This window comes from Macaca thibetana, chromosome X (assembly GCF_024542745.1).
Source record: "Macaca thibetana thibetana isolate TM-01 chromosome X, ASM2454274v1, whole genome shotgun sequence".
NCBI lineage: Eukaryota > Metazoa > Chordata > Mammalia > Primates > Cercopithecidae > Macaca > Macaca thibetana.
The window spans coordinates 20,941,823-20,968,348 of NC_065598.1; the positions used below are offsets into that span (position 1 = coordinate 20,941,823).

Sequence of the window (26,526 nt, forward strand, 5' to 3'; positions counted from 1 at the left end):
GGCACAAGACAGGGATGCCCTCTCTCACCACTCCTATTCAACATAGTGTTGGAAGTTCTGGCTAGGGCAATCAGACAGGAGAAAGAAATCAAGGGTATTCAGTTAGGAAAAGAAGAAGTCAAATTGTCCCTGTTTGCAGATGACATGATTGTATATTTAGAAAACCCCATTGTCTCAGCCCAAAATCTCCTTAAGCTGATAAGAAACTTCAGCAAAGTCTCAGGATACAAAATTAATGTGCAAAAATCACAAGCATTCGTATACACCAGTAACAGACAAACAGAGAGCCAAATCAGGAATGAACTTCCATTCACAATTGCTTCAAAGAGAATAAAATACCTAGGAATCCAACTTACAAGGGATGTAAAGGACCTCTTCAAGGAGAACTACAAACCACTGCTCAGTGAAATAAAAGAGGACACAAACAAATGGAAGAACATACCATGCTCATGGATCGGAAGAATCAATATCGTGAAAATGGCCATACTGCCAAAGGTTATTTATAGATTCAATGCCATCCCCATCAAGCTACCAACGAGTTTCTTCACAGAATTGGAAAAATCTGCTTTAAAGTTCATATGGAACCAAAAAAGAGCCCGCATTGCCAAGACAATCCTAAGTCAAAAGAACAAAGCTGGAGGCATCACACTACCTGACTTCAAACTATACTACAAGGCTATAGTAACCAAAACAGCATGGTACTGGTACCAAAACAGAGATATAGACCAATGGAACAGAACAGAGTCCTCAGAAATAATACCACACATCTACAGCCATCTGATCTTTGACAAACCTGAGAGAAACAAGAAATGGGGAAAGGATTCCCTATTTAATACATGGTGCTGGGAAAATTGGCTAGCCATAAGTAGAAAGCTGAAACTGGATCCTTTCCTTACTCCTTATACGAAAATTAATTCAAGATGGATTAGAGACTTAAATGTTAGACCTAATACCATAAAAATCCTAGAGGAAAACCTAGGTAGTACCATTCAGGACATAGGCATGGGCAAAGACTTCATGTCTAAAACACCAAAAGCAACGGCAGCAAAAGCCAAAATTCACAAATGGGATCTCATTAAACTAAAGAGCTTCTGCACAGCAAAAGAAACTACCATCAGAGTGAACAGGCAACCTACAGAATGGGAGAAAAATTTTTGCAATCTACTCATCTGACAAAGGGCTAATATCCAGAACCTACAAAGAACTCAAACAAATTTACAAGAAAAAAACAAACAACCCCATCAAAAAGTGGGCAAAGGATATGAACAGACATTTCTCAAAAGAAGACATTCATACAGCCAACAGACACATGAAAAAATGCTCATCATCACTGGCCATCAGAGAAATGCAAATCAAAACCACAATGAGATACCATCTCACACCAGTTAGAATGGCGATCATTAAAAAGTCAGGAAACAACAGGTGCTGGAGAGGATGTGGAGAAATAGGAACACTTTTACACTGTTGGTGGGATTGTAAACTAGTTCAACCATTATGGAAAACAGTATGGCGATTCCTCAAGGATCTAGAACTAGATGTACCATATGACCCAGCCATCCCATTACTGGGTATATACCCAAAGAGAGCCAAATCATGAATGAACTTCCATTCATAATTATGCTGCTATAAAGACACATGCACACGTATGTTCATTGCAGCACTATTCACAATAGCAAAGACTTGGAATCAACCCAAATGTCCATCAGTGACAGATTGGATTAAGAAAATGTGGCACATATACACCATGGAATACTATCCAGCCATCAAAAAGGATGAGTTTGTGTCCTTTGTAGGGACATGGATGCAGCTGGAAACCATCATTCTTAGCAAACTATCACAAGAACAGAAAACCAAACACCGCATGTTCTCACTCATAGGTGGGAACTGAACAATGAGATCACTCAGACTCAGGAAGGGGAACATCACACACCGGGGCCTATCATGAGGAGGGGGGAGGGGGAAGGGATTGCATTGGGAGTTATACCTGATGTAAATGATGAGTTGATGGGTGCAGCACAGCAACATGGCACAAGTATACATATGTAACAAACCTGCACGTTGTGCACATGTACCCTACAACTTAAAGTATAATAATAAATAAATAAATAAATAAATAAAAATAAAAATAAAAATAAAAACATACGCAAATCAATGAATGTAATCCAGCATATAAACAGACCCAAAGGCAAAAACCACATGATTATCTCAATAGATGCAGAAAAGGCCTTTGACAAAATTCAACAGCCCTTCATGCTAAAAACTCTCAATAAATTCGGTTTTGATGGAATGTATCTCAAAATAATAAGAGCTATTTATGACAAACCCACAGCCAATATCATACTGAATGGGCAAAAACTGGAAAAATTCCCTTTGAAAACTGGCACAAGACAGGGATGCCCTCTCTCACCACTCCTATTCAACATAGTGTTGGAAGTTCTGGCTAGGGCAATCAGACAGGAGAAAGAAATCAAGGGTATTCAGTTAGGAAAAGAAGAAGTCAAATTGTCCCTGTTTGCAGATGACATGATTGTATATTTAGAAAACCCCATTTTCTCAGCCCAAAATCTCCTTAAGCTGATAAGAAACTTCAGCAAAGTCTCAGGATACAAAATTAATGTGCAAAAATCACAAGCATTCTTATACACCAGTTACAGACAAATAGAGAGCCAAATCATGAATGAACTTCCATTCATAATTGCTTCAAAGAGAATAAAATACCTAGGAATCCAACTTACAAGGGATGTAAAGGACCTCTTCAAGGAGAACTACAAACCACTGCTCAGTGAAATAAAAGAGGACACAAACAAATGGAAGAACTTACCATGCTCATGGATAGGAAGAATCAATATCGTGAAAATGGCCATACTGCCCAAGGTAATTTATAGATTCAATGCCATCCCCATCAAGCTACCAATGAATTTCTTCACAGAATTGGAAAAAATTGTTTTAAAGTTCATATGGAACCAAAAAAGAGCCCGCATTGCCAAGACAATCCTAAGTCAAAAGAACAAAGCTGGAGGCATCACACTACCTGACTTCAAACTATAGTACAAGGCTACAGTAACTAAAACAGCATGGTACTGGTACCAAAACAGAGATATAGACCAATGGAACAGAACAGAGTCCTCAGAAATAATACCACACATCTACAGCCATCTGATCTTTGACAAACCTGACAAAAACAAGAAATGGGGAAAGGATTCCCTATTTAATACATGGTGCTGGGAAACTTGGCTAGCCATAAGTAGAAAGCTGAAACTGGATCCTTTCCTTACTCCTTATACGAAAATTAATTCAAGATGGATTAGAGACTTAAATGTTAGACGTAAAATCATAAAAAACCTACAAGAAAACCTAGGTAGTACCATGAGGACATAGGCATGGGCAAGGACTTCATGTCTAAAACACCAAAAGAAACGGCAACAAAAGCCAAAATTCACAAATGGGATCTCATAAAACTAAACAGCTTCTGCACAGCAAAAGAAACTACCATCAGAGTGAACAGGCAACCTACAGAATGGGAGAAAATTTTTACAATCTACTCATCTGACAAAGGGCTAATATCCAGAACCTACAAAGAACTCAAACAAATTTACAAGAAAAAAACAAACAACCCCATCAAAAAGTGGGCAAAGGATATGAACAGACATTTCTCAAAAGAAGACATTCATACAGCCAACAGACACATGAAAAAATGCTCATCATCACTCACCATCAGAGAAATGCAAATCAAAACCACAATGAGATACCATCTCACACCAGTTAGAATGGCAATCATTAAAAAGTCAGGAAACAACAGGTGCTGGAGAGGATGTGGAGAAATAGGAACACTTTTACACTGTTGGTGGGATTGTAAACTAGTTCAACCATTATGGAAAACAGTATGGCGATTCCTCAAGGATCTAGAAGTAGAAGTACCATATGACCCAGCCATCCCATTACTGGGTATATACCCAAAGGATTATAAATTATGCTGCTATAAAGACACATGCACACGTATGTTTATTGCGGCACTATTCACAATAGCAAAGACTTGGAATCAACCCAAATGTCCATCAGTGACAGACTGGATTAAGAAAATGTGGCACATACACACCATGGAATACTATCCAGCCATCAAAAAGGATGAGTTTGTGTCCTTTGTAGGGACATGGATGCAGCTGGAAACCATCATTCTCAGCAAACTATCACAAGAACAGAAAACCAAACACCACATGTTCTCACTCATAGGTGGGAACTGAACAATGAGACCACCTGAACTCGGGAAGGGGAACATCACACACCGGGGCCTATCACGGGGAGGGGGGAGGGGGGACAGATTGCATTGGGAGTTATACCTGATGTAAATGATGACTTGATGGGTGCTGACGAGTTGATGGGTGCAGCACACCAACATGGCACAAGTATACATATGTAACAAACCTGCACGTTATGCACATATACCCTAGAACTTAAAGTATAATAATAATAAAAAAAAATAGAGACTTTGAAAATGTCCAAGATACATTGTTATTGAATATCAAAGTAATATACACGGTATGACTAAACACACACACACACACACACACACACACACACACTATAGTTTTCATAGCAAAATATTAAAAGTGTTTCTCACTAAGTAATAGGATTATAAGAGAGACTCAGATAAACATTATTTTTACTCCATAAAAAGAAAGAGATTCTAAGCCAAAAGCCTACTATCGAAAAATTAGGAGATTCAGAAAGAGAGAAGAAAGAAAACAGAGAAAAAATTGATCAAATAAATAATACGAAAAAATTTCCCACAACTGAAGAACACACATTTCTAGAGTAATAAGTATCCAACAAGTGCTCAACACAATATATGAGACCTTTATCAAAGCATGTTATAGCATAATTTCAAAACACTGGGGATAAAAGATGATTTATTAAGCTTCAAAGGGAAAATACAGTGTACTTACTTACAAAAAATCAGAATTTAGAATGGCATTGTAGTTCTTAAAATAACACTGGAAGCTAGTAGACATTGCTTTCAAAATTCTGACGAAAGATTATTTCCAACCTTGAATTCTATACATAGCAAATCAAATGTGACAGTTGTATAAAGACATTTTCAGACACGTAAGAACTCAAAAAATTAACCTCTCATGTGCCCTTTTTCCAAAAGCTACCAGAGGGTATGCACCACCAAAGCAGAGGAGTAAACCAGGAAAGAGAAAGACATGCGATCCAAGAAATGAATCTGCACAGGAGAGAAAAATAAGAAAATTTCCAGAAGGGTAGTAAAGATTAACAGGTCTGTTAATTTCTTTAAAAGTTTACTTCACCCTAGACCAATTGCCTTTAGAATTTTTGCCTAATATGGAAATTATGTCATCAACCAAATGGCATTTACTTTGCTGCCAGATGTATATTCTTTGAATGTTTTATTCTATGGTGAGAGAACTAAGGATTGGATATGGAAAATAGTTTGTGCTTAGAGTTACCTTCTGGTTTGCTGGTTTGAAACTGCAAGTCCTTTACTGGCAAAGCTCAGGATCTTCCTATGCCAGTGCAAATTCATTCTTAGCATTGAAAAATCAAAACTGAGTGTTTTGTCTTGTTTTCTGAACTGAATGACAATCACGCTCATTGTAACTGTGTGTGTTGGGGAGGGGGTAGCATTCAGAAAAAGAAACGATGCTTAATAAACAGTACTTTCTCTGGCTAGAGTCTACAAAAACTGTTCTTCAATTTTCAGCTGTAACAAATGAATTTTAAAATGTAAATAAACATATGGATGTATATTTGCGTTTATATGTAATAACACACATATATGTGTATGTGTGTGTGTGTGTGTGTGTATACACTCAAAAAACAGCAATCTGACAGGCAGTGAGCTACAGAGAGAATAGCCAATTGCTCTCCCCTCATAGATTTTACGGTCAATGGGAAAAGTGGTAACATTATTATAAGCTTGATGAGTATACTAAAAGAGGAAGAGCAAATAACAAAATGATTTAACCTAATCTAATCATAAATGCAGAACCTATTGCTATTCACAGCTGTCTCTTTAACTAACATATCTACTTACGGAAATAGCATGCCATGAGTCAGCAAACAGCACTACAAATTTTATCTACTTTCACTGCCTAGTTTAACCATACAGTGTGTCTCAAAGTAAACATATTAACCATTCAGAAATACAATATTTGTACTCACTTCTGGGTGACTGTGCTTTTCACTCCATGTAGGTATAGCCTAAGACCCATTGTTTTTCTTATGCATGTTTAAAATAATCAAGCCTAGAATTCTACACCTAGCCAATCAAACAAGCAAACCAGCACACAAAAACCTTTTCATACGTCTAATTGCAGCAACCCATATTTATCTGTCTCTCTTGACACCTCACATTTCACAGTTATGCTGCCTCATCATTATAATTTGTGGTTGCATAGTTTGATATTCTATCCATTTGAATAATATGTGATAGAATAAACCTTCTTAGTATGACTGACATTAGGTAGAATTATTTATTAAGCCAGATTCTGCTAATTGTTCCGTTTAAGAAAGGTATTCTGAGGGATGTGGCAATTTTATAAGAGACAGTATGTAGTCTGACTTACTGTAAACTGTAAACCAAAAGGTTTTTAAATATGTGATAATTAATATAAACAAAAATTGTGATAGTACTGACCATCTCTTCTGTCTCAGAAAATGTTAATTGACTCCAAATGTTAAAATCAGTCATGAAAACCTGCCTTCATAAATTTCAACTCAAAAAAATATTGAAATTTCTTGTCTCAAGGTTTTCCATTTCCATTAATGACTTTGATATCCAAGCTAGAACTCAGGAAGACAAGAATAAGGCTAAGGTAGTCCTTCAAATTAATGAAATACATGAAACATTTATTTCTCAGAATAGTTAACGTGTCACTACTGTAATTGTATAATGACACTTTGTTTTCATCTTAAAGCTATCATCCTGAATGAATGAATGAATGAATGAATGGAGTTCCCAGGGTAGTCAGATAGCAGACTAGTTACCCTAATCATTCTCTCAACTAAAAAGAATACCTTTTTTTTTTTTTAACGTACTGCTGTGCTGACTCAAAAGGAAGAATTCTGCAGAAGTCAAAGTGAAACCTAGGAGGTAAGTCAACACCAAAGTCAGCCTCACCCTGAGACATTTTGTGAAATCCTGGAGATTTCAGTTTCTACAATGATAACTGTGTGGGTATGAAAGGGGAATCAACAGATAAAGCCTAGCTGCCCAAGGTGTGGATATAAGAGAAAACCCCTCATAAAGATGAGACCCAAAGGTGTAAGAGTAAATAGGAAAGAAACGTCAAATCAAATGAAAGCCAAACAACACAAAGAACAACATACAGAAGGAACAGTAAAAAAATTAAAAAAAAAAAAACTTGCTGATCTCAACCTTGATATTGGATAGAACGGGAAAAAAAAAATCTCCCCTAAGAATACACATTTATAACCACAAGCTGGCTCCTCCCAGGAATTTATAGTCCAAATTCATACTACCTGCATGGCCAGAAAATATCTTGAGCAAAGTATATAATTTAAAGTGCTTCAAGGTGGAGGTGGCTCTAGGCAACTGGCAAATCCTCTCTATAAGAAGGCAACATCAACTCAGGCGCAAAGAATTCTCACAGATAAAAATAAAACTCAAGTAAAACTATCAATCTCATCAATTCTAAAACACATATTTTCAGGTTATACATCTCTGAAATTGAAGTGAATTTCACAATTCAGGTATTTAATAATGTATATCAAACTGGCAGTAGTTGTAATATAGCTGTGATCGCTTATTCATGCATGAATACCAAAAACTCCAACATCAAATCTTATAGAAAGAGAGTCAGAGACTTGGAAGAAAGTCCTACAGACAATAGTAAAACACTCTTTTAACCCTTGCAAACCAAATGGTTGTACAGGGGGAAGTATGGAATAAGAGTATTTCTCAAAATTTCCAAAGCAGAAATAAACATTCATGAAGTACTTCTAGCTAAGTTGAATCTCAACTACTTTATATTATTTGTTGCTTTTATGAATGATTTCTTATTTCTAATATCAATGTAAACGTAGCTAACAAGCACAGCAACAATGACTTTTATTTTATGGATTTAAAAAAAATTTACTAACACTCCTGATGACCAAATTATAATATTGTGTGAGAAAGCATACAGTTTTACCACTTTTAAATAAAAAGTTATCAAGAAGAGTTATCCTCTTAATATAAACAATTTTGGAAGACCCTAACCATTTGTTCACCAGGATTTTCTTTGTATTATGCATAAGAGTAATATATAATAGAAGCCTGTGTCTAATTAACTCTAAAGGAATATGCTTTCGATAAAAATGTAAAATAAAAATTCAGAAGAACGTACAGGGTCACAGTTTAATTGTGCAGCATTTTTCCTTGGAAGTGGTACATAAAATAAGAATAAATCTTATAGTCAATGAGGTTTTAAACTTCCTCATGAAATCTGATGGTATTGGAGATCCTGATTCACACAATAAAGAAATAGAAAGAAATATGAAGTATATCAGCCAGGGTCCAGTCAGGAAACAGAGCCCATGCCAAAAAGTTCAAAGAGGGAGTTTAATATAAAGACAAATAGCAAAGGTATTGGAATAGCTGATAAGCCAAACAGCAGGCAGGTTTGGGAGGACATAAGAGCAGGAAGCTTCTACCACTTCTAGGGCAGAAGGGATCAATGGAAGAGATGGTGCCACCCAGCAGCAGGATTTCTTTATAAGATACCTAAATTTATGACCTAGGAATTATGCTCTTATTTATATATGCCACCTATGTCCAAGGGATGATTAATTCCAAGGAACCAAAGGGGTTCCTCTGAAGGGAAAAATATATATATTCAGGGAGGATATATGTTAAGCCTATAAGGTATTGGTAATCCTATAATATTTCTTAAGCTGAGTAGTTTGTGAGATAAACCCAGGTTGGGTATAAGAATGGCTGATTCATACTCCTTGCTTTATAGTATTTCAGTTATAAATGTACCAGAATTTATTCATTTTTTCTTTTCTTTTTTTTTTTTTTTTGAGACGGAGTCTCACGCTGTTGCCCAGGCTGGAGTGCAGTGGCGCGATCTCGGCTCACTGCAAGCTCCGCCTCCCGGGTTCCCGCCATTCTCCTGCCTCAGCCTCCTGAGTAGCTGGGACTACAGGCGCCCGCCACCGCGCCCGGCTAATTTTTTTTGTATTTTTAGTAGAGACGGGGTTTCACTGTGGTCTCGATCTCCTGACCTTGTGATCCGCCCGCCTCGGCCTCCCAAAGTGCTGGGATTACAGGCTTGAGCCACCGCGCCCGGCCATTTTTTCATTTTTTCAACTGTTGATGGATGTATAGAGAAAAATAACCTATCCATACTTACAAGTCAAAGCATATAGAAATCTATCCTTCTGTGCTTTTGAAGGTACCTACTACTGAGATCATCTGACAGGGAAAAATGCCTTAAATATAATTATTGTAGAGAGGAAATAAAAGAAGCAAATTTTGAGCTCTTCTAAAATCCATAAAATTACAGTATACTTTTTAGTTTTGTTTATTTGTTATTGTTGTTGTTGTTTAAGAGCAACTCAGCTCACAGGCATAGCAAAATCACCTCACTAGTAATTCAAAGAAATTTAAGATAAGGTGAAAGAAAATTTGCAAAACATTGAGAGTGCCATCATTTCACCACTGAATTGACAAATGGTTTTCTAAGTCTAACGTTCATTAAGTTTTGGAAATAAATCTCTAGACAAATTATTAAACCTGTATGAGGAAATGCTCAAATCTGGGGAGGAGTACACACAGAAATGTGATAGAGTAAAAATCAACAGAAAACCTAGTACATCTCCATAGAAAAAGAATGTTTCACTTATTTTAGAGTATTGTTATTTTTCTTTACAAAAACATGTTAAGGCCAGAGGAATTTACACTGTTTTTTAAAAGTAAAACTGAGTTATTTGTAAGCCTCTGAATTACACTGGTATATTATTTCAACTTCAAACACTTCAACTAAGATGTAGAAAAAATAATGCAAATAAATGTACGTGCATTATTTTTTCTACATCTCAGTTGAAGTGTTTAACTTTTTTCCTGCTACCTATATAGTGAAATATGAAGAAAGTTAAATGAGAAATATAAAGAAACACACTTTATTGAGAAGAGAGATTAAATTTTTTGAAAAAAATTTATTATATCATCTTATATAATACTGGATCTTAACTTTTGTTTGGTGGAAAAGTAAGTAGTACAATTTGGTATAAATGGCATATATGTTCTGAAGATAACACTAGAAAAGTAATTTCAAGTAAAATTGGAAATGGCTTGCTATACAAAGGATTTTAAACTTTACATAGATGAATTGTGGGAACAACTGGAATTTAGGAGCAGGGTTATAAAGTTATATGATTAAAATTGTAGTTTTAGGGGGATACATTGACAGCAGTGTATAGGGAATTTATGGAAGAGGTACAGGATAGAGAGAAGAATGGAAGAGAATAGAGAAAGGGTGGCCTGTGAGTTTACCTTACCTAAAGTGAGAAGTAATAGGGCCTGAAATAGAATAGCAGCAGCGGGAATAGAGACAATGAAAATATGCCAATTATATATGCAGTCTTATATCATCATTACATATACCATGGACTAGGCAAATATCTAATTACTATCTTATATGACATGACCTCCTCAAACATTTCCAGGCAAGAAGTTATTTTGTCTAAATTCTCCCAAAGTTAATTTAATAAGTATTTCCTATAATGGCAAAAATATATGTTAACCAACATTAAAGATAGATGAGTAATATTCTATCTGCTCCTGAGAAGCTGGTAGTCTAATGGAAGGAATCTCAGTGTCTAAGAGCTGGTCTAGTCTCTAGCACTTATAGCTTTACGTCCATGGCATAGTCCTTCACACTCTCTGAGCCATAGATTACCTCTCTATAAATTGTATAAAATGGGGGAAGTAACACATACCCTGTTTATTTTATAAGATCATGTGTGGTAATATCCATAGTAATCCACACACTGTATATAAAGTGGCTAAAAATGCACACAGTTACAGAACTCAAGTATGTGAACATGAAACTTCATTTACTTTTCTAAAACTAAACAGAATCTAGATTTCTAGTTCTCCAGTTTCATTAATGGCATAAAACTTAATCTTGCTAATTCAATTGCTTTCAGATTTTTCTTACCTTCAGTTCTTCATTCTTTGTAAGATACCTAAATTTGCGACCTAGGAATTATGCTCCTATTTTTATATGCCACCTATGTCCAAGGGATGATTAATTCCAAGGAACCAAAGGGATTCCTCTGAAGGGAAAAATATATATATTCAGGGAGGATATATGTTAGGCTTATAAGGTACTGGTAATCCTGTAATGTTTCTTAAGCTCCCTCTTCCCCTTCTTCTTACATCTGGTTCAGAGTGATTAAAGAAGCTAGTGATGAAAGGAGATGATCTAAGTTCTTGGAGAAGGTGAAGGAAGGGACATATATAAATACGATTTTAGTATCAGGGAGATATGGGACATGTGATTCAAAAACCATCCTTTGTCTTCACTGGCCTCTGCTTAGTTATACCCCATGTCATTTGGTCTTCTTCAAAGGTGTGCTGGCAACTTTGATGTCTGCCTGCTCACCAGTGACACCTGATCATTAGGTCTATCCATGTATTCTATGTCCAAGTCTGATATCAGACTCCTCTCAGCAATTTAGCACCCCCCACAACCATGCTAACATGCAGAGAAATCCTGGGCAGCTTTACCACACCAAGCTGGAATGCTTGTGACTCAGTGAGGCTGCCTATCCTGCCAAACCCCTCAGCCAATACTCTCTTCCCTATCAGCACCATGCTACACTGATCTCTAGGACAGTTGCCAGAACATCATGACCCAGATCCTCTGTATTGTGGGTCCAGTCAAACTTACCTGTGTTTTTATCAATCCTCTCAACTTGGAGGGAGCAGGATACAAGAGTCCCATATCCTCATTGTGTATAAGAATGCAAACCAAAAACTAACTCTCATTTTCATCTTTTTATTCTATCTCAATATCAATTTCATTTTCTCTATCAGTGGTAACCAACTCTTATGCTAAATTCATGCTGAGTCCACAGTCTTTTAGACTTTTGACATTCAATCCCTCCCCCTTTTTTCCACAAAAATTCTAGGCACCTGCCTTGGCCTTCAAGATTATTGTCATAAGTTAAACAAGAAAATGTAGGTATTCATTAAAACTGTACACAAATTTCATTTATTTTTAGAAAGATGGTACCATTGAACTTACTCACCCACTTTCAAATTAGGCCTAACATGTGGTCTACATTGGCCAACTAGATGCAAAAGGAAATAACATGCCACTTCTGGGCAGGAATAAGAGCTGGTGTGCATTTTGCTGTGCTCCATTTCAACAGCCTTAGTTATAGAAGCATGTTGAGATGGAGCCTCCATCAAACTGGATCCCCGATTGCAATAAGCAGAGCTCCCCCATCAATTCATGTTCAACATCTAGTATCAACAAGAAATAAGCTTTTCTGGATTAAGCCACTGAAATTTGAGAGATTTTTATTACTGTAACATAATCTAGACTATTCCAATTAGAAAACTTAATTTAATCTGGATCTATACCTCTACTGAGGCTATAAAACTACTGATAAAAAAACACAGGGCAAAAAAATGTGTAGCAAAAAAAATCTTCAGTTGCTTGGAAATAACACTCATTTGCATGTTTAAGGTATTATGATTAGTCACATTATTTTGGCAGGTATAAACTTCACTGTATAGGAAGAAGGTGCCCACTTATAAAGGAAAGTTGAAACTTGTTCACTAGGCTGAAGACCTAGGCAGGTAGTTAGAGGTGAATAACTAAGGGGAATTTAAGCTGAGCTAGGGAGAAAGAATAAGAGCAGAACCTTCAAAATAAAGTAACAGTAGATGGGACACAATGCTTGAGTAATGCTAGAGGGACATTATGCTGCATTATAAATCCTCTCTGAAAAATATGAAAAAGAGTCTATGCTTCTCCCTTATTAACATAAGACATTTACATTAATGATGGCTATTCAATTATTATCATTCAGTCCCACATTTATTCCTTTATAAATTGTTTTGTGAAGGTGGGGCATGGATTCTGCAATCTACATTTCCCAGATTCCCATTCCAGCTGACCACTGGCTATGGGACTTGTGATGGTTACTACTGAATGTTAGTCAACTTGATTGGATTGAAGGATGCAAAGTATTGTTCCTGGGTGTGTCTGTGAGGGTGTTGCCAAAGGAGATGAACATTTGTGTCAGTGGGCTGGGAGAGACAAACCCACCCTCAATCTGGATGGGAACCATCTAATCAGCTGCCAGCATGGCTAAGATAAAAGCAGGCAGAGGAATGTGGAAGGACTAGACTGTGAGTCTTCCAATCTTCATCTTTCTCCTGTGCTGGGTGCTTCCTGCCCTAGAACATCGGACTCCAAGTTCTTCAGCTTTTGCACTCTTGGACCTTCAACCACAGACTGAAGGCTGCACTGTCAGCTTCCCTACTTTGGAACTTTTGGGACTCAGATTGGCTTCCTTGCTCCTCAGCTTGCAGATGGCCTATTGTGGGACTTCACCTTGCAGTCCTGTGAGTCAATACTCCTTTATAAACTCCCTTTCATATATACATCTATCCTATTAGTCCTGTCCCTCTGGAGAACCCTAATACAGGGCACCTGCCACCAAAAGTCCAAACCCCATCCATAGGTCATCCTACTCAGAAATCTGGACAATAGTTGCCAGGTGCTCCTGTACAAAGGTTTGGGTGTTAAACTGGAGTGCCCTCTTCAGAAGCTCAAACACCAATCCCATGTGGGCTTGTCTTCTCAGTTTTTAGGGGTCCAGTGGCCTGAGGCATGACAATATATCTCATTCAAAATGAAACACAAGTTGCTGTACCTAGCATCTCCTATAACAAAGTAAAAGGCACAATGCTTTGGATTTGAGATTATATATATATATAAATAAAAATATATATTGAGAGAATATATATATATTCTCAAATGTGGCATACATATGTATGTATATATACGTATATATATGTATATACGTATACACACACATATATATATGCCACATTTGAGTGTGCTGCTCCTGCCAATTTATTGTGTAACCTGTAAGGCTGTTATTCTGAATAGGATCCCAAGCAAGAGAAGTCCCCAAAGCAACCGTACTGCTGCCCAAGCTGCTTTGCTACTTGAGCCTTATGACCCATAAGATCCAATGATACTATAAGTGTCTGTGGTAAATAAGAATGCTGCATAGACCAACAAGATAACTACAGCCTTGAGCAAAACCAAGTGCCCTACAGATAACCAATCTCCTTTCAAGAAACAACTCCTACTTTGCTACTCAGCTCTGGTAGAGACCAAATACCCAAACCACAGGCCAAAAAGTAGCCATATGACCTAAGCTGCCCAAACTGGATGTTATCTGATCCATTAAGCTGTAACTTTGGATATGCAAGGCAGTAATCCAACATCAGGAGAAAGTCCCAGTGGGTCCTGAAGGTACAGATACGTTGGCTCAGACTCCACTGCATTGCCGACTGTCCCTTAACACATACACTATGGCCTCAAGGAAAATTACCTATGTTCAGTTGACTGAGGAAAATAAATTAGGGCTTGGCTTATAGATGATTCTCCATGTTATTCTGTCAAACCAGAAACAGACTGCTGTAGCATTATGTCCCTGGTTATAAGAGTGCCTCTTGAAAGACAGAGGTGAAGGGAAATCCTTTCAGTGGCCAGAACTTTGATCAGTACTTTAGCTTTTCTACTCTTCCTGGATGGAGAAGTGGCCAGAAGTGTTGATCTAAACTGATTTGTGGACAGTGGGCTAATATTTTGACTTAAATGATCAGGGGCCTGGAAAACACATGATTGGTAGATTGGTGATAAGGAGATCTTGGAGAAAATTACGTAGATGAAGTTTCCCAATAGTAGATGGTCAAGGTCAAGATAGCCTGTCCTGTGGATTTCAGTCTGCCTTTTCACCAGACACCCAGATACTTGCTCAATGAGCTTATGCACATAATGTCTATGCTGGCAGAAATGGAGGTTATGGATGGGTACAACAACATGGACTTGTTTCTCACTGATGCTGATCTGGCTACCACCATTACTGAGTGCCTAACTTGCCAACAGCAGAAACCAATGTTGAGTTTCCAACATGGCATCATTCCTCAGTTGAATCAGCAAGCAGGTGATTATATGAGACCATTTCCATCAGGAAAAAAAGCAGCAATATCTCTAACTAGAATAGAAACTCTAGATATGGATTTGCCTTTTGTGGTAGGCAGAATTCTAAGAAATCTCCCAATCCCCACTTCCTGGAGTATACACCCTGTATAATCTCCAGGACTGTGACCATGACGGATTTTACTCCTATAATTACTTATGTTATATGGCATGGCTGACTTTAAGAAAAAGATAAAAGCAAGGTGGGCCTGACCTAATTACGCCCTTTAAAAGCAGAGAGTTTTCTACCACTGGTGGCAGTAGAGGAATTCAGAGATTCAAAATATGAGGATTCAACATGTAGCTGCTGACTTGAAGATACAGGGAACCACATGGTAAGGAATTCATGCAGCCCCTATGGGCTCAGAACACCCTCAGGCTCATAGCCAGCAAGGAAATAGGGACCTCAGTATTATAGCTGCAGCTGCAGAGATTGAATTCTTCCAACAACAAGAATGGGCTTGAAAGTAGAAATTTCCCCAGAGCCTTCAGCTGAGAACTCAGTGCAACCAACACCTTGATTTCAGCCTGTGACACCATGAACAGAGAACACCTTGATTTCAGTCTGTGACACCATGAACAGAGAACTCAGTCATTCCCTGCCAGCTTTCTGATCTACAGAACGGTGAGCTAATAAATGGGTACTGTTTTAAGCCTCTAAGTTGTGATTATTTGTTTGAAAGCAATAGAAAACTAATATGCTTTACCTGAATGCAATGACCTACTAAAGACTACAGCACCAGTTGAAAGTTACAGTGCTAGTTGGATAAAAACACCTGGAAAAATTAGTACTCTATTCTACAAGATGTGAAATATGCTTTGAACCAGTCACAAATACATGGCTTTTTCTTCCATAGCCAAAAATACATGGATTCAGGAATCACAACAGGTGGCAATTAGAGTAGATCCTATTTCTCTTACATCTAATAACATAATTTTGTGTTCTGCTGGCTTAGAAGTCTAAGATCCCAAGGAAGAAATGCTTCCACTTGAGAAGACGATATTTCCATTTAATTGGAAGCTGAGGTGATCACCTGTTCATTTGAGGATCCTCATACCACTGAGCCAAAAGGCAGATAAGGGTGAGGGTGATCCATCCCTATTATCAAGGGAAATTTGGGTTGCTCCTACAAAATGGGGGGCTATATCTAAATCTCAAGGGAGTCTCTGGGGCACCTTTTCATATTGGATATCCAATATTAAAAATGAATTTAAAAACCAGAGTAATGCAAATAAGAAAGGACTACTAAGGACTCATATCCTTCAGGAATTAAGTTTGGGATCATCTCACCATGTAAAGACTCAATGAACAGATTTTCTGTCTGACAATAAAGCAAACATGGAAAGGATAGTAGAAGGAAGACATTAGAAAGATCAACTATGGCCTTGTGATCAGTTATAGAAACAAGAATGTAGCAGCTATGCATATTACTTCCTTGATTGTTACGAGTATATTAACTAGTTTATCATTTGTTCTTCTTTTCTGTATTATTTTAATTAAAAAGTGTTGCTATTTTCTGAATGGCTATTTCTACATCCCATTGTGCTCTTTCAGCTTTCCAACACCTATGTTAACACTTTTCTATATTAAATCTCCAGTTTAAACATGTAGCATGGTTTCTGTTGAATTCAGTGAACCCCAGCTGACACATTATTCTCTCCTCTCCTTATCAGACCTCGGTCACTGACTATAGTTTTGCATTATACTTCCACCACCCCTCCCCCAAGCTATGTATCTATTCTGTGTTAATTTCTTATTAACAATAATAACAATAAAATTCACTATACATATTGCATGTCAATTTTCAGAAACTCAGAATTTCATGTGGTAGTCCTCCCAGGACTTCAAGAACTATAAATGATGGTAGAAAGATGGTGGGCAAGTGATGAGGAGCCACAGTTGCTTTGGAGGCTATATGGGAGGGAAGATGTCACTGTCTGATATACTGGCATAGCTATTTGAACTTGGACAACAATAAGGGATTTAAATGGTAACCTTTACACATAGGAACTAAGGGATCTGGATGGCTACCAGAATGAAACTTTCTTCCTTACCTTAAAAGTACACTTTTAAAAAGAGATTTAATAAAAATTCCCTATGCACAGCCAATATAAAAATAAAGGTAAGTTTTCAAAGAGTCCCAGTAGTTTTATTTAGAACTAATTAAATAAAAAGTCCAATTGATTTCTTGTTCTAATAAATAAAATATATTACAAATAAAATTGCCTGTTTGATAGAGACAGATTGTTTGACTTGGCATAAATTATATTTTTAAAGAAATACATTTTAATGGAAAAAATTGTCTGGTATATAATAACCTTATTTTCTTCAAAATTAAAACAGAGGACTAGAAAATGAAAAGATTATGTAACCATTCTGCAAGTTTATTGGCAAAATGAATGAATGTGTGTTTTGGTTGTTCTGCAGAGACTTGACCTAATTGAAAGAGAAATGTAATGACTGGTGACGGAGCTGAATAATTGTCTTTTAGAAAAAAGGAGTCAAATAATTATTCATCTTCTGTATTTCTTCCACATGGAGTTTATGATGACTGTTTCAACCTTGGGAAATAACTCATACCCCTCAAAAAAGTCCAAACCAGAGATTCTAATATTTGTAGTTTAATTTGGGGCTTTCATTAGCAAAACCAGCATTTCTTTGTCACTACAATCTCTGATTAATCAGAAACTGTCCTTCATCCAAAAAGGTAATATTACTGACTCACTATCTATAAGACATGAGTTCCAAGGTTGTCGGGGTGGGGAGTTGTTTTTGTTTTTGGTTTGTGGGGGATTTTTGTTTGTTTTTCCAGAAGAGTTTAAATTTTTTTCTGATACATCCATAATCCCTGGCTGTTTTCCTCCTGACCAAAGCATTGATTTATTGTGGTGGGTCTGTAGCTAGAAACACGTTAATGCTAAATAGGCATACAATAAGGAAAAAAAAATCTATCAACATTGCCTCCCTACCCCATAGCCAAAATAAGAAAATCTTCAAAATTTGCTCATTTCTCTTAATCACCAGGAAAGTGTGAACTCCTTTGAGAATTAATCTTGTTTTTCTTTGTATTCCTAGTTTCTAGATAATGTACTCAATAAATGTTGATTTGTACAGTGGATCACCTAAGCTTCAGAATAGACTGTTTATGGAGCAATACCAGTTATTTGACCAGGCTGCTAAACCAAGTTCTTAGAAAAATATATGAGGTGAAAATACTTTCTTAATTGAGTTTTTACTCATATTGCCATTTAGAACAGTGGTGTTCACAACCTTAATTTCGAAGTCACTATCTTATGCTTTGTATCCCTTAATGTCCAAGAAATGAGACCTATTACAGAATAATGAAAGTTGTTAAGGGTTCAGTTACTCTTATAAATCAGCTTCTCGAAGTAAAATAAACAACCACTCATTCAATTCATTTGACATTTGTTGAATAACAAGTTGTGTGCTAAATGTTGTGAATACAAAGATGAATAACAGAAAAGTTCAAATCTTAAAAGACTACATAATTTAGTTGATCAAACAGATTCCTGTGATGCAATATAGAGTTATACTGCAGGATATTATGAGACAGCAAAGAGAGGGCCCCTATTCCAGCCCAGAGAGCTCAGGGGAAGTTTCCTAGGCTGAGTCTTAAAGAAAAAGTAGGTCAGGCAAAAGGACAGTTTAAGCAAAGACAGAAAGAGCAGAAAGAATGTGGTGTGTAGGAGGAAGTACAAACATTTTTGTGTCACTGAAGCATAGTGAAGAAAAGAGTAGCAGAGGATGGCAAAAAAAAAAAAAAAAAAAAAAAAAAAAGGCATGTAGTAGCTAGATAACAGAGAGAAAATGAGAGGCAAGTGAAAAGGGAAACCCCTTATAAAACCATTAGATCTCGTGAGACTTATTCACTACCACAAGAGCAGTATGGGGGAAGCACCCCCATGGTTCAATTATCTTCCACCAGGTCCCTCACACAACACGTGGGAATTATGAGAGCTAAAACTCAACATGAGATTTGGGTGTGGACACAGCCAAGCCATATCATTCTGCCCCCAGCCCCTCCCAAATCTCATGTCCTCACATTTCAAAACCAATCATGCCTTCCCAACAGTCCCCCAAAGTCTTAACTCATTTCAGCATTAACCCAAAAGTCCACAGTCCAAAGTCTCATCTGAGACAAGGCAAGTCCCTTCTGCCTATAAGCCTGTAAAATTAAAAGCAAGTTAGTTACTTCCTAGATACAATGGGGGTACAGGCATTGGGTAAACATGGCCATTCAAAATGGGAGAAACTGGCCAAAACAAAAGGGTTACAGGCCCCATGCAAGTCCGAAATCCAGCAGGGCAGTCAAATCTTAAAGGTCCGAAATGATCTCCTTTGACTCCATGTCTCACATCCAGATCACACTGATGCAAGAGGCAGGTTCCCATTGTCTTGGGCAGCTCCACCCCGTATCTTTGCAGGGTATAGCCTCCCTCCTGACTGCTTTCATGGCCTGGCATTGAGTATCTGCAGCTTTTCCAGGTGCAAGATGCAACCTATCGATAGATCTACCATTCTGGGGTCTGGAGGATGGTAGCCCTCTTCTCACGGCTCCACTAGGCAGTGCCCCAGTGGGGACTCTGTGTGGAAACTCACACCCCACATTTCACTTCTGCCTTGCCCTAGCAGATGTTCTCCATGAGGGCTCTGCCCCTGCAGCACATCTCTTCCTGGACATACAGGCATTTCCGTACATCCTCTGAAATCTAGGCAGAGGTTTCCAAACCTCAATTCTTGACTTCTGTGCACCTGCAGGCCCAACACCATGCATAAGCCTCCAAAGCTTGGCACTTGCATCCTCTGAAGCAACAGCCTGAGGTCTACATCAGCCCCTTTTAGCCAGGGCTGGGATGCAGGGCAACAAGTCCTGAGACTGCACAAAGCAGCAAGGCCCTGGGCCCAGCCCACAAAACCATTTTTTCCTCCTAGGCCTCCAGGTCTGTGATGAGAGAGGATGCCATGAAGACACCTGACATGCCCTGGAGACATTTTCCCCATTGTCTTGGTAATTAACATTTGGCTCCTCATTACTTATGAAAATTTCTTCAGCCAGCTTGAATTTCTCCTCAGAAAATGGGTTTTTCTTTTATTTGGCATTGTTGGGTTGCAATTTTTCCTAACTTTTATGCTCTGTTTCCCTTTTAACACTTAATACATTTTAATAGCGCCCAAGTCACCTTTTGCTTTGCTGCTTAGAAATTTCTTCCACCAGATACCCTAAATCATCTCCCTCAAGTTCAAAGTTCCACAAATCTCTAGGGCAGGGGCAAAATGCCACCGGTCTCTTTGCTAAAACATACCAAAAGTGATCTTACTCCAGTTCCCAACAAGTTCCTCATCTCTATCTGAGACCACCTCAGCCTGGATTTCATTGTCCATATCATTATCAGCATTTTTGTCAAAGCCATTCAACAAGTCTCTAGGAAGTGCCATACTTTCCCACATCTTCCTGTCTCTGAGCCCTCCAAGTCTCTAGGAAGTCCCAAACTTTCCCACATTTTCCTATCTTCTGAGCCCTCCAAACTGTTGCAACCTCTGCCTGTTACCAGTTCCAAAGTCACTTCCACATTTTTGGGTATCTTTACAGCAGTGTCTGCTTCCTGGTACCAGTTTACTGTATTAGTCTGTTCTCACACTGCTGAATAAGACATATCCAAGACTGGGTAACTTAGAAAGGGAAAAGATTTAATAGACTCACAGTTCCACATGGCTGGGGAGGTCTCACAGTCATGGTGGAGGGCAAAAGGCATGTCTTACATGACAGCAGACAAAAGAGAAAATGAGAACCAAGTGAAAAGGGAAATCCATTACAAAGCCATTAGATCTCACGAGACTTATTCACTACCACAAGAACAGTATGGGGGAAACCACCCACATGATTCAATTATTTCCCATGAGGTTCCTCCCACAACACATTGGAATTATGGGAGCTACAGTTCAAGATGAGATTTGGGTAGGGACACAGCCAAACGATATCAATGTCCTTATTTCTTTCATCGTGTTTTATAGTTTTTAGCATACAGATTCTGCACACATTCCGTTAGATTTAAATCTATACACTTCAGTATTTTGGTATTGTTCTTTCAATATTGTATTCCAATTGTTGTTTTCTAATATATAGAAATAAAATTGACTTTTTAATAAAATAAAATTGAATTTTTAGATTTATTGACTTTGTATCCTGAAAACTTGCTAAACTCATTTATCATATCTAGGTGTTTCTTTGTAGACTTGTTGAGGATTTCTGTATAGACAACCATGTCATTTGAGCATAGAAATAGTTTTGTTTCTTTCTTTCTAAACTGGATGTCTTTTATTTCTTCTTCTGGACTTACTGCACAAGGATAAGACTTCCAGTAAGCTGTTGAACAAGAGTAGGAGGAGCAAATATCCTTGTCTTGTTCCTCATTGTATAGAGAAGCATTAGTCTTTCATCATTCAGTATGATGTTAGCTGTGGGTAACTCAGGCAAAGGGAGTTGCCTTCTACTCCTAGCACGCTGAGATTTTTTTCAAAAAATCATTAATAGATGTTAAATTTTGTCAAATGCTTTTTCTGGTTCTATTGGGATGATATTTCTTCTCTGATCTCTTAATAGAATTAATACTGTTAATTACATTGGTTGATTTTTGAATGTTGAACCAGTCTTACATTCCTGCAGTAAATCCCACTTGGTCATGATACATGATTCTTCTTATGTATTGCTGGATTCAATTTGCCAACACTTTAGTAGAGGATTTTTGTATCTTTATTCATGAGGAGTATCAGTTTGTGATTTTGTTTTCCTGTAATGTCTTTATTTGTGTTTGATATCAAGATAATGCTAGCCTCAAAACTGAATTGAAATGTGTGTTCTCCAATTTTGTTATTTCTATTTTTCTGATTTGTGTTTTTCTTGGTATTTGTTCATTACACTCAATTTGTCAAATTTATGAACATAGAGCTGTTTTTAGTACTACTTCATTATTTTGACATCTATAGGGCCTATAGTGTTCCTTCTTTTATTCCTGATTTTTTGTGGCCATTCTGATAAATGTTTAGTGGTATGTCATAGTGGTTTTAATTTGCACTTCTTTGATGACCAGTAATATTTGCCATCATTTCATTGCTTTTGACTTCTGTGTATTTTCCTTGTTGTCTTCATATATCTTCCCATATTCTAATTTCATTGTTTGTTTTCTTGCATTTGACTTTTGAGACAAAGAGAGTCCTTTATACATTATAGATATTAGTCTTTTGTTGGATATGTGCTTCACAAATACATTCTCACAATCTGCAGCTTTGTCTTTCCATCCTCATCATATTGTCTTTCACAGATCAAAGTTTTAATATTGATGAGGCCCAATTTATTAATTTTACCTTTCATGAGTCATGATTTTGGTGACAAGTCCAAGAATTCCTTACTTAACTTGACATTCCAAAGATTTTAAAAAGATTTATAGTTTTACATTGTACATTTAAGCCCATCACACACTTTGAGTTACATCATGTATTTATCATTATAGTATCAAACAAAATACTTTCACCAACTTAAGAATGCCCTGTGCTGTCCCTATTTATTCTATCTTTCCTCCCTCTTCCTAAATCCTTGGCAACCACTGATATTTTTACTGTCTCTATAGTTTTGCCTTTTCCAGAATGTCATATAGTGGGAATCATACAGTATACAGGCTTTTTAAACTGTCTTCTTTCACTTAGTCATGTGCATTTAAGGTTCATTCATGTCTTTTCATAGCTTGATAGTTCATTTCTTTTTATCACTGAGTAATAGTCCATTGACCATGATTTGTGTATCATTCATCTATTGAAAGACATCTTGGTTGCTGCTAGGTTTTGGTAAGAATAACAGTGCTATTAATATAATTATTTGAGTGCAGTGTTTTATGTGGACATAAGTTATTTTTTAACTCATTTGGGTATATACCAAAAAGTATGACTGCTGAATCATATGGCAAAAGTATGTTTAGTTTTGTAAGAAACTTTCCATCTGTCTTTCAAAGTGGCTATACCATTTTGCATTCCTACCAGCAACGAATGCTAGTTTCTGTTGCATCTTTGTCATCATTTGATGTTGTCAGTGCTTTCAATTTTAGCCAAGTGTGTGATGATAGCTTATTATTGTTTTAATTTGCAATTCCCTAATGACATATGATGTTGAACACATTTCCTTATTTGCCATTTGTATCTCTTCTTTGGTGAGGCATCTGTTCTTTTCTTTCTTTCTTTCTCTCTTCCTTTCTTTCTTTCTTTCTTTCTTTCTTTTTCTTTCTTTCTTTCTTTCTTTCTTTCTTTCTTTCTTTTTCTTTCTTTCTTTCTTTTTTCTTTCTTTCTTTTCTTTCTTTCTTTCTTTCTTTCTTTCTTTCTTTCTTTCTTTCTTTCTTTCTTTCTTTCTTTCTTTCTTTCTTTCTTTCTTTCTTTTCCGAGACAGAGTCTCACTCTGTCACCCAGGCTGGAGTGCGGTGGCAGGATCTCAGCTCACTGCAGTGTCTGCCTCCCAAGTTAAAGCAATTCTCGTGCCTCAGCCTCCCCACGTAGCTGTGGCTACAGGCACACCAACATCCCCAGCTAATTTCTTGTACTTTAGTAGAGACGGGGTTTCACCCTATTCCCCAGGCTGGTCTCGAACCCCTGAGCTCAGGCTATCCACCCACCTCGGCTTCCCAAAATGCTAAGATTACAGGCATAAGCCACCACACCAGGCCAAAAATTGGGTTGTTTTCTTATTGTGGAGTTTTAAGAGTTTTTGTGTATTTCCTTCTATTATTGTTATTATTATTTTGAGATGGAGTCTGGCTCTGTTGCCCAGGCTAGAGTGTAGTGGCACCATCTCGGCTCACTGCAACTTCTGCCTCCAGGGTTCAAGCGATTCTCCTGCCTCAGCCTCCTGACTAGCTGGAATTACAGGCGTGCACCACCATGTCTAGCTAATTTTTTGTATTTTTAGTGGTGCACCATGTTGACCAGGCTGGCCTGGAACTCCTGACCTCAGGTGATCCTCTTGCCTCAGCATCCCAAAGAGCTGGGATTCACCCAGCCTGAGTTTTGTGTATTTTCATTACAAGTCTTTTATTCAATATTTTCTCCAAATGTGTTTATTTTCTTTTCTCTTCATTGTGTATTTCATAGAGCAGAAGTTTTTAATTATAATGAAATCTAACTTATCAATGTTTTCATTCAAGAATCATGCATTTGATGTTGTAGCTAAAAAGTCATCACCAAACCCATGGTTATCCAGATAGTTTTTCTGTTAATTTTCTAGATACTTTACACACTTTTGCATTTTACATCTAGATCTATAATCCATTTTGTGATAATTTTGTGAAAACTAAGTTCTGTGTCTAACTTTTTTTTTTTGCATGTGGATATCCTGTTGTTCTAACATCACTTGTCAAAAAGCCTATCCTTTCTCCATTGAATTGCCTTTGATCCTTTGTCAAAGATCAGTTGAGTATATTTTTGTGGGTCTATTTCTGAGCTCTCTACTTTGTTCCATTGATCTAGCCATGCATTCTTTTGCCAATGCTATACTGCCTTGATTACTGTGGCTTTATAGTAAGTCCTGAACTTGAGTAGTGTCAGTCCTTTGACTTTATTCTTCTTCAGCATTGTGTTGACTCTTCTGGGTATTTTGCCCTCCTATTAAACCCTAGAGTCAGTTTGTCTGTATGTACAACATATTTTGCTGGAATTTTGATTGGGATTGTGTTGAATCTATAGATCAGTTTGGGAAGAACTCACCTCTTAACAACATTGAGTTTTCCTATCCTCAAACATATAATATGTTGAAGTGTTGAAATCTCCTACTATATATAATGAGAGACTTGTCTATTTCTCTTGGCAGTTCTATCAGTTTTTGCCTCCCATATTTTGATGCTTTGTTCTTAGGCACATACATATTAAGGATTGTTTTGTCTTCTTGGAAAACTGTCCCCTTTGTCATTATGTAATGCCTCTCTTTATCCCCAATAATTTTATTTGCTTTAAAGTCTGCCTTGTCTCATATTAATGTAGCCACTCCAGGTTATTTTGATTAGTGTTAGCATGGTACATCTTTCTCTATACCTTTACTTTTAGTCTATCTGTGTCTTTATATTTAAAGATTTCTTATAGCTAACATATAGTTGGTTCTTACTATTTTATATAATTTATAGTCACAATCTTTTAATTGGTATATAGATTATTTACAGTTAAAGCACTTATTGATATGGTTGCATTAATATTCACCATATTTGTAACTGTTTCCTAATCATTGCCATATCTTTTGTTTCTTTTTTTGTCTTCCACCACTTTTCTACATTCCCTGGTTTTAATTGAGCATTTTACATAATTCCATTTCCTCTCCTTTCTTAGCATATAAATCATACTTCAAAAAATTTTGTTAGTGGTTGCCTTGGAGTTTGAAATATATATTTACAACTAACCCAAGTATAGGCTCAAATAACACTATGCCAATTCTCATGTACTGTGGGTACCTTATAGCAGTATTCTCAATTCCTCCCTCCTGTCCCTTATAACATTGCTCTCATTTATTTCACTTACCCATAATCTATAGTCATCCAATATATAGTTGCTGTTACTACTTTAGGAAAATGATATAAGTCAGATCAATTAGGAAAGGAAAATAAAATAATTAACCTTTAATTATTCCTTCACTAATACTCTACCATTCTTTATGAAGATCTGAGTTTCTGACCTACATCATTTTTCTTCTTTTTGAAGAGCTTCTTTTAACATTTCTTGAAAGGCAGGCCTACTGGCAACGAGTTCCCTCGAATTATTTTTGTCTGAGAGAGTCTTTATTTCTTCACTTTTGCAAGATAATTTTGCTGAATACAGACATCTAGATTGGAGGAGTTTTGTTCTTTCAGCACTTTAAATATTTCACTACACTCTTCTTGCTTGTATAGTTTCTGAAGAAAAAGTTTGATATAATTTACACCTTTTTCTTCAATCATAAGGATTTTTTTTCCCTCTGACTGCATTCAAGATTTTCTCTGTCTTTCATTTTTGGCACTTTGATTACGATATGCCAAGGTGAACATAATCCTGCTTGGTGTTCTCTTAGTTTCCTGAATGTGCAATTTGGTTTATGTCACTAATTTTAGAAAATTCTCAGCCATTATTACTTCACATATTTCTTTATCCCTTTATCCCTTTCTCTCATATCTTTCTGGTATTCTCATTTTGTACATGTTACACTTTTTATAATTGTCCCATATCCAGTTGCATTTTTTCATTCCT

The 26,526-nt window shown here is 37.0% G+C and overlaps 1 protein-coding gene across 1 annotated transcript in view; it reads left to right on the forward strand.

Annotated features, from left to right (window-relative positions):
- Positions 1–26,526, forward strand: part of SMS (spermine synthase) — an 863,947-nt gene that overhangs the window by 149,307 nt on the left and 688,114 nt on the right. The window lies entirely within an intron of this gene.